Genomic DNA, 12467 nt, shown 5'->3' with positions numbered 1-12467 from the left:
TACAAAATTGGGAAAAAAAAAATCTTTGCCATCTGCACCTCACATGGAGCATTAATTTTCAGGACACATAAAGAACTCAAAAATCTCAAGGTCAAAGAAACCAAATAACCCATGGAATACATGGTCAAAGGAACTGAACAGATATTTCATAGAAAAAGAAATATGAGTGTTCAACAAATACATATGAAAATATTCCACATCTCTAGTAATAAGAGAAATGCAAATTAAAACTATAGTGAGATTTCATCTAACTCTAGTCAGGGTAGCAATTATCAACAATACAAAAACCAGTAAATGTTGGCAAGGATGTGGTGGAAAAGTTTCATTCATACATTGCTGGTGGAGCTGCAAATTGGTGTAACCACTCTGGAAAACAGAATGGAGATTTCTTAAAAAAAAAAAAAAAACACCTTGGAAAGGAACCACCATTATTTGACCCAGCAATCCCACTCCTCAGTATCTATCCAAAGAATTTAACATCATCATACTACAGTGATGCAGCCACATCAATGTTTATGGTAGTTCGATTCACAATAGCTAAGTATTAGCCATAAACAAGAATGATTTTATGACATTTGCCAGTAAATGGATGGATCTGGAGACTATCCTGCTAATTGAAATAAGCCAATCCCCAAAAGCCAAAGTCAGGTTTTTTTTATCTGATGTTGACACTAATTCATAGTAAAGAGGAGAGCATATGGTAAGTAGAGGTTCAGTAGAAAAGTTATGTTATTGAACTTCCGTTGTCCTTTAGGTTCACCATCTTAGATGAGAGGTCTTGAATGAAATGTTATGTAGGCCCCATTTCTGCTACCAGTGCTTTGATTCCCTCTCTCAAAAGAGTTGACCCTGTTTTTCACCACCTGGAAAGTTCCTGCTTAATGGTTGCTATTGCGCTGATCAAAAGGCAGGCCTTCATGGACGTGGCATGTCCATGGTGTATAAACCTGGCTCTTTCCCTTGCAGGGGGTGAGTACATCTCCTGCATTCCATTGTCAATTGCTGATCCATTTATGCCAAGTGTAGAGAGTTTGTATTTTTTTTCCTGATCATAAAGGGGAAATATTCAGTCTTTTAGACTTAAAAATGATTTGTATAGATACCTATTTTGAAGTTGAAGAAATTCCCTCCTCTCACTATTTTGTTGAGTTTTCCAAGAATGGATGTTGAATTTTGCTAAATTATTATTCCACTTCTGTTGAGATAACTATGTGTCCTTTATATTTAAGGATGTTTGTATGCTAAAATACAATGATTAATTTTTTGATTGAAGTGAAGTTTGCATTTACTATGATTAACCATTTCAAAGATCCCAATTAAATCACAGTTAGTGCATTCACAGTGTTGTAAATCACTACTTCTTTTAGGTTTCAAACTTTTTCATCACCCCAGAATCACCTATACCATTTAAATAATTACTTCTATTTCTCCTTCTTCCAACCCCCTGGCAATGATAATTTTTTTTCCTCTGACTTTATCTGTTTGAGATATTTCATATGAAATAAATCATACAATAAGTAAACTTGTGCTGGATATTTTTACTTTACATACAGTTTTCAAGTTTCATCCAAATTATAGATTTTAATCAGTATTTTGTTCCTTTTTATGGCTGAATAATATTTTATTACATGCACATACTGTGGTCTCTTTATCAATTCTTCCTTTTCTGGACATCTGGGCTACTTCACTTTTTATCTACTATGAATAATGCTGCTATAAACTACATATGAGTGCCTCAGTGGGTATAGAAAACTGATATGTTTGTATTTCTTTCAGATATGTATCTAGGGTTGGAATTATAGTTGCCATGTCCATCATGGTCAAACTTGTGGGTTCTGACAAGGGGTAATGGGGGACTAGAAAATAAAGACTCACACAAGACTCACACACGCAGATTTTGAAGTTCAATAGCTAGAAACAGGTGGAGTGCTGCTCTCTGATGGAGAAGCAGATCTAAAGAATTAAGTCAGCAATCTTTATTTATCTATGTCTCATTACCAGGTTAAAAATCTATGCAAGTATTATTCTTTATATTCAGGAAAGTTACAGAAACTAGAAACACCTATGTAGCTATTCCAGTTGCAATCCACAGTTTCAATGTGCAGTGTTAGGGGCTTTGTGTAATGCTCAAGAAAGTCCTTTGTTTAAAGTTATTGTTAAGCCAGCAGGCTCATGAGTAGCAAAGCTGGTGAAACATTTTGATTGTCTAGCAAGAGAATTATTTTATTCTTTGTAGCTATGTGCCTGAGATCAAGGTCAAAGCTAATAGAACTCTTGCACAGAGCCTCCTCCTCATGCAGAGCATTACCACAGCACCTAAGCATCCTGTGCCCTTGCACAGAAACATTCCCAGGTACCAGGCATGCCAAAGCCTGAGGTTGTCAGAGACCCCAATCTCAGATACTGTCCTTCCATTCTCTGTCTCGGCTCTCCACATACAGTATCATGTAGCAATTCTGTACTTAACTTTTAGAAAAACTACCAAATTTTTCCATAGCATTTGCACCATTTTAATCCCTAGGAGCCATGTATGACTCCCTATTTCTTTATATCCTTTCCCAAACTTGTTTAGTATTTTTTTTATCTACACTCTCTAGTATTTGTGAAATTTTATTTCTGCAGCTTTAATTTGCATTTACTTAGTGACCAGTGAAGTTGAATATTTTTATGTGCTTATTATATATTTGTATATTTCTGTTGAGAAATGTATATTCAAGGCCATTCTCTATTTTGAAAATCTAATTTTCTTTTTGTAATTGAGTTATAAGAATTCATTATGTATTTTAAAACATTACCTGATATGTGATTTGCTAACATTTTCTTCCACTGTTTAGATTGTATTTGTATTTTCTCAGTAATGTCCCCTGATTCACAGAAAAAGATTTTAATTTTAATGACATCTAATTTATCAATTCCTCTTTATTTGCTTTTGGTTTTGTTGTGAAATCTGAGAATTCATTGACAAATCCAAGGTCATAAAGAAGTATCACCATGTTTCCTCTAATAGTTTTATATTTAGGCCCATGATCCATTTTCATTTTGATGGTTAAATGTGATCATCATTGTTTCTCACACAAAATAAAAACTCAGAAACTTTTGAGCTCTGTATTATTATAAGCACTAAAATTTCTGACTTTATACCTAACAAGTTTAGCAAACAGAAGCCCTTAAATTTGAAAAAAAAAACTTTTTGAAGAAATCTATTCACAATTTTTCATTTCTCTGTCTAGTTGAAAGACCTTTCAGGGTTTTTTCTCTGCCCAGAAATCTGCCTATAAATCAAATGTTTGTTTTTCAAACTTTTGGTGTGTGCACAAACAAAAAATTCTCCTCAATATCCTGACTGTGTGCCTCACAAGATGGTGATTGTTGAAAACACAGAACCAAAGTGAAGATTCCAAACCCAGAGACCATTAGCTCACACCACAGGATTCTCTCACATCTCCCTTGTGACAGTGATGCTAGGCACCCCTTGTCTATCAGATAGAATTCCCTGAATGATCCAGCAGTTTTGAATAAATGGATGAGGGAAAGATGGGCATAAAGAGTTAAGCTTTGGGGAGTAGTAAAAGAAAAAAAATTAAAATATAGAGTTTTGCTCTCTATAAAAACACATAATCTAATTAAAAAAAAAATAGCTAGAACCAGTCCTGAGACCCTGGAAGGGTCTTGCATAACAGAGGATCAAGCTGTATTGACCTCATAGTTAATCCTATTTTGATTATAAATATTTGATTATTAACAATTTGAATCTACCTCATCTGCATAGTACATTTCCCTAAATATTTTCATTTTCAGCTTCTAATCAGATGGTCAGGCAGGTTTCACCTGTTCAGAATAGTGCATCCACCATATTTTAAGTTTGGATCCTGGCATATGCCCACACCAGGCACATCACTCTGACCCAATCAAGGGCATTAGTTCTATTCATGTCTCCTCTGTCAAAGTCTAAAATTCATTCCATTATCAAGTACAGGTGGGGATATTCTTTTTCTTTTGCTCCTGATTCTTTGCATTCAGGTCTTGGTTTTAATTTTTATGTAAAACTTTACCCCTCTACTGCTGTCAGAACCCAATAGAAGACACCATACATCATTCAGTCAGTATAAAAATGTGTATCATTGTTCATATAAGTTGTGCTTCTTAAAAATTATTGTAAATTTAAGACCCATAAAGAACTTTAAAGGAGAATAAACTTATTCACTTAGAAAATAATGAGTTTGTACTAAGTACCTGAAATGTTCTGGTTTCTAGGTATACCAGGCATATATTAGAACAACATAATTTCAGAGCTCTTAAAATGTAGTCTACTAAGAAAAGAGAGTGATAAACAAATAAACAACTAATTGCAGTTATCAGTAAATACTGTGAAATAAAGGAAGGCAGAACCTTCCTTAAACAGAAAATCTGAGATCAGAACTTCACTCATTGAATCTCTACTGTAACTCTAGTGAGGTTAATACATTTAGGCTTCACTCTACCCAAAGTGTTTGGCATTGCTATTTTTGTTTTATATGAAGAAAAAAATCTTACATAATTTTGCTAAAATAACAAACAAAACAACATCGGCACAATTCCTATTGAGTTTAGAGTGCTGTCTTAGTCCACTTAACCTGCTGTAACAAAATTCTATCAACTATGCCTTATCAACAATGCACAAGTATTTCTCACAGTTCTGGAGTCTGGAAGTTGAAGATCAAGACCTTGGCAGTGTTTTAGCCAGATTGTCTGCTGTTGTAAATAAAAGGCATGACCAGCACAACTGTAGAGAAGGAAAAGCTTACTTAAGGGCTCACGGTTTTCCGAGGTCTCCATCCATACACAGCCAGCTCCACTTCTCAGGGATCCAGGTGAAGCTGAATATCATGGTGGAAGAGTGTGGCAGATGGAAGCAGCTCACAAGATAATCAGGATGCAGAGAGAGAGATTCAACTCTCCAGATACAAAATAAATACCCCATAAACCACTTCCTCCAGGCACACTCCATCTGCCTCTAGTTACCACTCAGTTAATCCCATCAGAGGTTAATTCACTAATTAGGTTATGGCTATAACCTGATTGTTTCTTCTCCTTGTACTATCTCACATGTGAGCTTTTGGGGCATACCACATCTAACCATAACAGGCAGCTTAGCTGGGCATGGTGGCACACACCTGTAATCCAAGTGACTTGGGGGGCTGAGGCAGGAGGATTGCAAATTTGAGGACAGCCTCAGCAATTTAGTGAGGCCCTAAGCAAATTAGGGTAAGACAGAGCCAACCCTCAGGACTTATCCACCTACCAATGGCCTCAATTCCATTGCATTGATGGTTAGGTTTTCTATTAATTTGGGGACACCATAGACATCCAGTCAAGAACAATCCCAAATGGAAAAAGACTTGTCTCAGGACTCAGCCTTAACTCTAGTAGAACCAGCACAACCTAGAAGACTTTAGATTTGGGATTCATTTGTTTGCTTGTTTTTCTGAGAGTTACAGTGAAAATATTAGACAATCATCCAAAGTTGCAGCCATGGTCACACTGAAATAGCTCCATAGGACTTAAAAAGGGCCTTAAACAAGAGAGGAAAGTTGTGAATAATTAGCAATGGGATTTCTGTCAACTGTTACAGAGTTGTTTTTCACCTGAGTGATGATTGACTTCTTGAAATGCTGCAGAGCATGACCTAGTTTTAATGATGCTGTGAAGAAAGAACAATGGCTCTCGTGCACATTAAATATACAAAGGATCAGCCACAGGGGTCGGGATTTTTCTAGGGAATCTAAATATCATTGATTCTGGAAATGTAAATTGGATGCATCATCACATTTATTTTTCTACCCAAAGAATTCTGAGTTCTTACTTTCTGTTATGGTTTGAATTTGAAGTGTTCTCCCAGTGCTCCTGTGTTCATGCAAAAATGTTTGGAGGTGGAATTTTTGGATTGTGAGAGCTGTAATCTAATCAATCCACTCTAATTTGAATGGACTGACTGGATGGTGACTGTCAGCAGGTGGATGATCGGAGGAGTTCCATCCCTGGGGGCTTGACCCGGAAGAAGAAGGGTGCATCTACCCTGCAGTCCTCTCTCTCTCTCTCTCTCTCTCTCTCTCTCTCTCTCTCTCTCTCTCTCTCTCCCCTTCTCAGCCACAATGAGGTGAGCAGCACTCCTCCACCATGTATGGGATGTCACTCTGCACAGTCTATAGCTAAGGGGCAGGAAACTATATTCCCGTCCTTGAGGGATGAGCCTCTGTTTCCATGATTTGGAATTCTGCATGGAAGATGTGCCTATACTCCGTGTATTTCTTGATTTAATCACTTACTTATACTAATGTAGTCTCATGGTCTATTTTATGCCTTAATTACAATCCAGTATGATTTATATGTTTTCATAATGATGACATTGTTCCATGTCTGGTCATAGGGAACCTTATCAGTTGACTTTTGTGTTCCTTTAATGTAGGACTGTGTGTATTTATGTTTGCATGGCCACTTTGTTCCTTTTTCTGGTCTATCCATTTATGTGCCTACACCTCTGCTGGTATCTAGCTGTCTTAACTCATGTAGCTTTATCCTAACTCTTTCAGTGTGCTAGTGTCTGTTCTCTTACAATGTCCCATTTCAGTTTTGTGTTGACTTTTCTGGAACTTTTACATTCTGCATAAACTTGAGAGTCTTTTCAACGATGTCTACAGCATACCTTGAAGAAACTTTCACTGGAATTAAACTGAGTCTGAGGATATATTTGGGGAAAAAAATGATACATTAAGAATATCAAATTTTCTAAACTATACACACAGAATGTCTACTTATTTAGACTGTCTTTTGATTTCTTTAATTAGAGTTCTAAATATAAATCATACAAATATTTTGTTAGATTTAAGCCAATGATTGTGTTTTGGGAGTCTGAATATAAATATTGCTGTATTTTTAAATTACAATGCCAAGCATTCAATGCTGGCATACAGAAAAATAATTGATGTTTTCACATTAGCCTGTGTCCTGTGACCTTAATAAATTCTATTATTAGTTCCTGAAAGTTTTGATTAATTTTTAAAGTAGACATTCATGTCATTTGTGAGTGAAAACATTCTTATTTCTGCCTTTCCAATTTGTATGCTTTCTATGTTTCCCTTATTGCATTGCAGTAGCTAATGCTTCTAATATGGGGCTGAGTAGTGAGAGGGGACCTCCTTGAATTGCTCTCAATCTGATATGGGTTGCATTTTATTTATCTCCATCAAATATGATGCTAGAAATTGTCTTTTTATATGTTCTTTATCAAGTTGAAAATCTTTCTCTTTAGTACTACTTTGCCGGAGAATTTTCACTCATAAATTATTGGAATTCTTTCAACTGTATTTTCTGCATCAGTTTATATGCTTGTATTTTTTTTTCATTAGCCTGATAATGTAGTAGATTCTTTTTGAAAATGTTAAATTGGTCTTGCATATTAAAATAAACCTTATTTGGCCATGGTTTGTAAACTGCTTCACAAATTGTTAAGTTTAGTAATATTTTATTGAGTATTTTTGCTTTGAGATATTATTCTGATATTTTCCTTTCATATTGTAATGGTTTGGATATGAGGGATAAAAAGATGTCTCCCAAAGGTCATGGGAGACAATATTCAGAGGTGAAATGATAAGATCATAAGAGTTGTAACTTAAGAGTGGATTCATTGATAGATTAATAATTTAAAGGACTGCTGTATTAATGTGGTGACAACTGTATGCAGATAGGGTGTGACTCAAAGAAGAAGGGGTTGAGGGGAGTGCCTATAGAGTTTATATTTTATGCCACTGGAGCTCTCTCTCTGCTTTCTGACTTCCATGAACTGAGCACCATTCCCCTGCCTGAACCTTCCACCATGATGTTCTGCCTCACCTCAGGCCCTGAGCAATGGAATGTGTCAACCATGGACTGAACCTCTGAAAAACTGTGAGCTCAAAATTAAGCTTTTCTTCATCCAAATTATTCTTTTGGTGTATTTTGGTTAAGGGAATTAAAAACTGACTAAAATGTTTGTGATGCCTGTATCTTGGCTTTGGTTTATAGTAGTGCTGACCTCAGAGAATAAGTTAGAAGGGGTCCTGCTGCTTCTATTTTATGGGAGTAATTGGTACTGTTTTATTTTTTCCTTAAATGTTTGATAGTCACAAATGAGACTATTCTGTGTGTCTGTTGCTTTCTTTTTTAAAGGTTATTAGTGATGTTTTTTAATTTATTTTTTATTTGTACACATATACAATACCTTTATTTTATGTAATTTTATGTGGTGCTGAGGATTGAACCCAGGGCCTCACACGTGCTAGGCAAGCACTCTACTGCTGAACCACAACCGCAACCCAAGGTTATTAGTGATTGATTCAACTTGTTTAGTATATATAGGCCTATTCCTCTTATCTACTTCTTTTGTGACTTTTAGTAGTTTGTAAATTTCAAAAAAAATCTTATTTAAGTTTCAAATATTTGAGTATAAATTTGTTTATAATATTTCTTTATTATTCTTTTAGTATCTGTGAGATCAGCAATGATAACTCCTCTTTTATTTTATTAACAATTTAAATTTCTCTTTTTTTCTTAGTTAATTTGACTAAAGGTTTGAATTTTATTGTTCCTTTCAAATAAGCAGGGTTTTGTTGTTGTTGTTGTTGATATTTTCTCTTGGTTTCATATTCATTGGTTTCTCCTCTAACATTAATTCCTTTCTTCTGCTTTTTATAGATTTGTCTTGTATTTTTTCCCCTAGTTTCCTAAAATGTAGCTTAGATTATTGATTTTCAGTATTTTTTATGAATTTCTTTTTTTTTTTAAAGAGAGAGTGAGAGAGGAAGGGGGGGAGAGAGAGAGAGAGAGAGAGAGAGAGAGAGAGAGAGAGAGAGAATTTTTTAATATTTATTTTTTAGTTCTCGGCGGACACAACATCTTTGTTGGTATGTGGTGCTGAGAATCGAACCCGGGCCGCATGCATGCCAGGCAAGCGTGCTACCATTTGAGCCACATCCCCAGCCCTTTTTTATGAATTTCATGCAATAAATTTAACTCTTAAGCAATACTTTTTTTTCTATTGTGAAAGTTTGATTAGTAGTACTTTCATTTTTATTTATTCTAAGTAATTTTTAAATTGTCTTGATACATCCTTGGTTTCTATGTTATTAATTTAGTGTGCTTTCTTAATCTCCATATGTTTTAAGATTTTTCATTTTTCTGTTTTGAATTACTAATTTAATTTCATAGTAGTCTGATAAATTCTCTGTAGAATTTCTATTTTTAAATTGATTAAAGTGTGCTTGTGGTCTCCCACATAATCCATCTTGGCAAATAATTCTATGTGATCTTCATAAGAACCTATGTTCTGTTATTGTTGTATGATGCATTCCATAAATGTCAATTTGATCTAGTTGTTGGATGGTATGTTTACAACTGTGTCCTTACTGATTTTCTCACTGCTGTTTCCCTCCCTCCCTCCCTCTCTCTTTCTCTCGCTCTCTCCAGTTTCATCAATGTTTTTTCATGTATTTTGATCCACTATGGTTAGATGTGATTGTTTTAATAATCATTACATATTTTTGGAGAACTTCATTATTTTGTAAGGCCCTCTTCTTTATCTCTGCTAGTTATTTTTTGCTTAGAAATGTGTTTATCTGAAATTATTGTGGATTATCCTTTTAGCTTTATTTTCATTGATGTCAGCATAGTATAACTTCATCTCTCATTTTTGAACAGCTTTACTGAAATATACTATTCAATGGTTTTTAATACATGCATAGATAAATGCAAACAGCATCACCCATGATTTTTAAATATTTCAATATCTTCAAAAAAATTTCATATCCTTCCATTATCACTATCCATCCACTTATAGCCCCAAACCCTAAGCAACCATTTATGCATTTTCTGTCACTGTAGGTTTAATTATTTTGGTCAGCTTATATAAATGGAATCATATAATATGAGATCTTTTATCACTGGATTCTTTACTTAATGTGATATTTTAAGTATTATCCTGTTTTTTTGTTTTTGTTTTTTTGTTTTGTTTCGTTTTGTTTTTTAAGCAAGATATAGTGTTTCATCCCTTTTTAGGACCAAATAATATACAATTGTAGAGATACACTACATATTTTTATTTATCAGTTGATAAACTTTTAGGCTCTTTCCACATTTTGGCAATTATAAAAAATGCTTCTCTACCTTTTTGTGTACAAATTATTGTGTGAGACACATATTTTAATTTTTCCTTAGGTAAATAATGGAGAGTGAAATTGTTGGTTTATATGGTGGCTCTATGTTAAATTGTATGAGAAACTGAAAGACTGATTTGCAAAGTAATTGCCTCATTTTACAGTTTCACCATCAGTAAATAAGAATTCCAACTTTCCCCCCTTTACATCAACTCTTAATATTATTTGATATTTTTTTCTATCCTTCATAGTTGGTTTAATGCGTGCTTTGAGGTTTTGGTTGATTTGCATTTTCCTGATGGTTAGTGAGTTAAAGATCTTATCATGTGCTTGCTGGCCATTGAATCTTTTTCTTTGAATAAATGCTGGCTTAAGTATTTTGTCCATTTAAAAAAATGAGATACTTGTCTTTATATTGAGTTGAAAGATTTCTTTGTATTTTTGAGTATAGAAGAGGTAGGTTATCTCTCAGATATAATTCATGATTTTCTGTCATTCTATACTTTTTCCATTTCATGTTTTTCATAGTGTTTTTTGAAGCATAACTATTAGTCCAATATTTTTTATTTGTGTTTTTGTGTTCTATCTAAGAAAACATTGCTAAATCCAATGCCATGAAGATTCATCACTCTAAGAGTTTCAAAGCCTTAGTCTTATATTTAAAACTTTAATTCAAGAGTCCATCCTCATTATTATTCATGTTTCTATTCTGTTCCAACACTGCATGTTAAAAAGATGATTCTTTCCCCTATTAAATGGTTTTTCATAAAATCAGTTGACTATTTTCCATTTCTTTGTGTTTTTAAAATTACAGAAGAATTTCATAGACAACTCTGGTTTGGATCATGTTTTATTATCACTATAACAATCACGGTAATTTAATTGTTATATCTAGATCATTCACTTTTCAGTGATTTCTGAGGTATTCAGTTTAATCTCTACCATGTTCATAACTGTTTTCTATCACCTTGTGTTATTGTTTGTTTAATTTTTCCCTCTTTTTCTACCTTCTCTGATTTTAATGGAGAATTTTAACTCAAGTTTGTCTCCCTTCTTTACATCTATTTTAAAATTATTTACAGTGATTGTCCTAGAGTTTGCAATACATATTTGTAAATAGTTCCAGTCATCTTTCAAATAACACTGTATTACTCCGTGTAGTAAGGCGTCTTCCAATCTTTCACCCCATCCCCTGTGCTACTGCTGTTACTAATTTAACATATCTATACAAAAAAATCAACAAATACATTCTATTATTATTTCTTTGAATGAAGAATTATCAACTAGATTAGGAAAAAAATGCTCTCTCCAAAAGGACATAAAATACAATTGAAACAATACAGAGAAGATTAGCAGGGCCTCTGGACAAGGATGGCATTCAAAGTCATGAAGTATTTTATATTTTATACCAGAGCAGAGGAAATGTGGAGATTTTGAAAGTTCACTGTTAAACTGATCTATGAGGTAAAGATGATGTGATGAGTGAAATCAGAGAAAAAATACAAGAAATGAAATATAACTACAATAAGAAGAGATTCTAAAAATTAATTAATTGGAAATCCTTGAAATGAAGAAATCAATAAAAATAAAATAAAAACTGTATACAAAAAAACACCAATAGACTAGACCACTTGGAATATAGAATTTCAGGCAATAAAGGCAATGTATAGACTCTTGAAAATAAATTTGATCCATGGAGAAAGATGTTAAAAGTCTCTGGACAGAATTTTTAAGAAATATGGGATAACATTAAAAGGCTAAATCTAAGATTTATCAGGGTTGATGAAGGCTCTGAAATATACCCTAAAGAAATTCACAATATCTGCAACAAAATAGTATCAGAAAATTTCACAAATCTCAAGGCTGCTATGGAAAATCAAACATATGAGGTACCCAGGATCCCAAATATACAAAATTACAATAGACCCACACCAAGGCACATTATTATGAAAATGCCTAACATGCAGAATAAGGAACGAATTTTGAAAGTTGCCAGAGAAAACCAACTGGTTACATTTAGAGGTAAACCAATTCAGATCTCAGCCAAGTTTTCAACCCATATCCTAAAAGCTAGGAGGTCCTGGAATAATACATAACAAAATATGAAATAAAATGGATGCCAACAACAAGTACTATATCCAGAAAAGGTAAGCTTCAGAATTGAAGATGAAATAAAAATCTTCTATGATAAACAAAAAAGTCAAAAGAATTTACAACTAGAAATCCCACACTACAAAACATGCTCAATACAATATTCCACAAATAAGAAATTGAAAATAAAAATAAAAACAAACAGAGAAA

The 12467-nt window shown here is 33.8% G+C and overlaps 1 non-coding gene across 1 annotated transcript; it reads left to right on the top strand.

Moving 5' to 3' along the window:
* Positions 1 to 11467: 11467 nt before the first annotated feature.
* Positions 11468 to 11572, top strand: LOC143384539 (U6 spliceosomal RNA). The gene has a single exon (XR_013089357.2). It is a non-coding gene; the product is annotated as a U6 spliceosomal RNA (small nuclear RNA).
* Positions 11573 to 12467: the final 895 nt, after the last annotated feature.

Source organism: Callospermophilus lateralis, chromosome 1 (genome assembly GCF_048772815.1).
Source record: "Callospermophilus lateralis isolate mCalLat2 chromosome 1, mCalLat2.hap1, whole genome shotgun sequence".
In the NCBI taxonomy this organism is placed as follows: domain Eukaryota; kingdom Metazoa; phylum Chordata; class Mammalia; order Rodentia; family Sciuridae; genus Callospermophilus; species Callospermophilus lateralis.
Note: the sequence above shows the minus strand (reverse complement) of the source record. Positions and strands in the feature narration are given on the sequence as shown.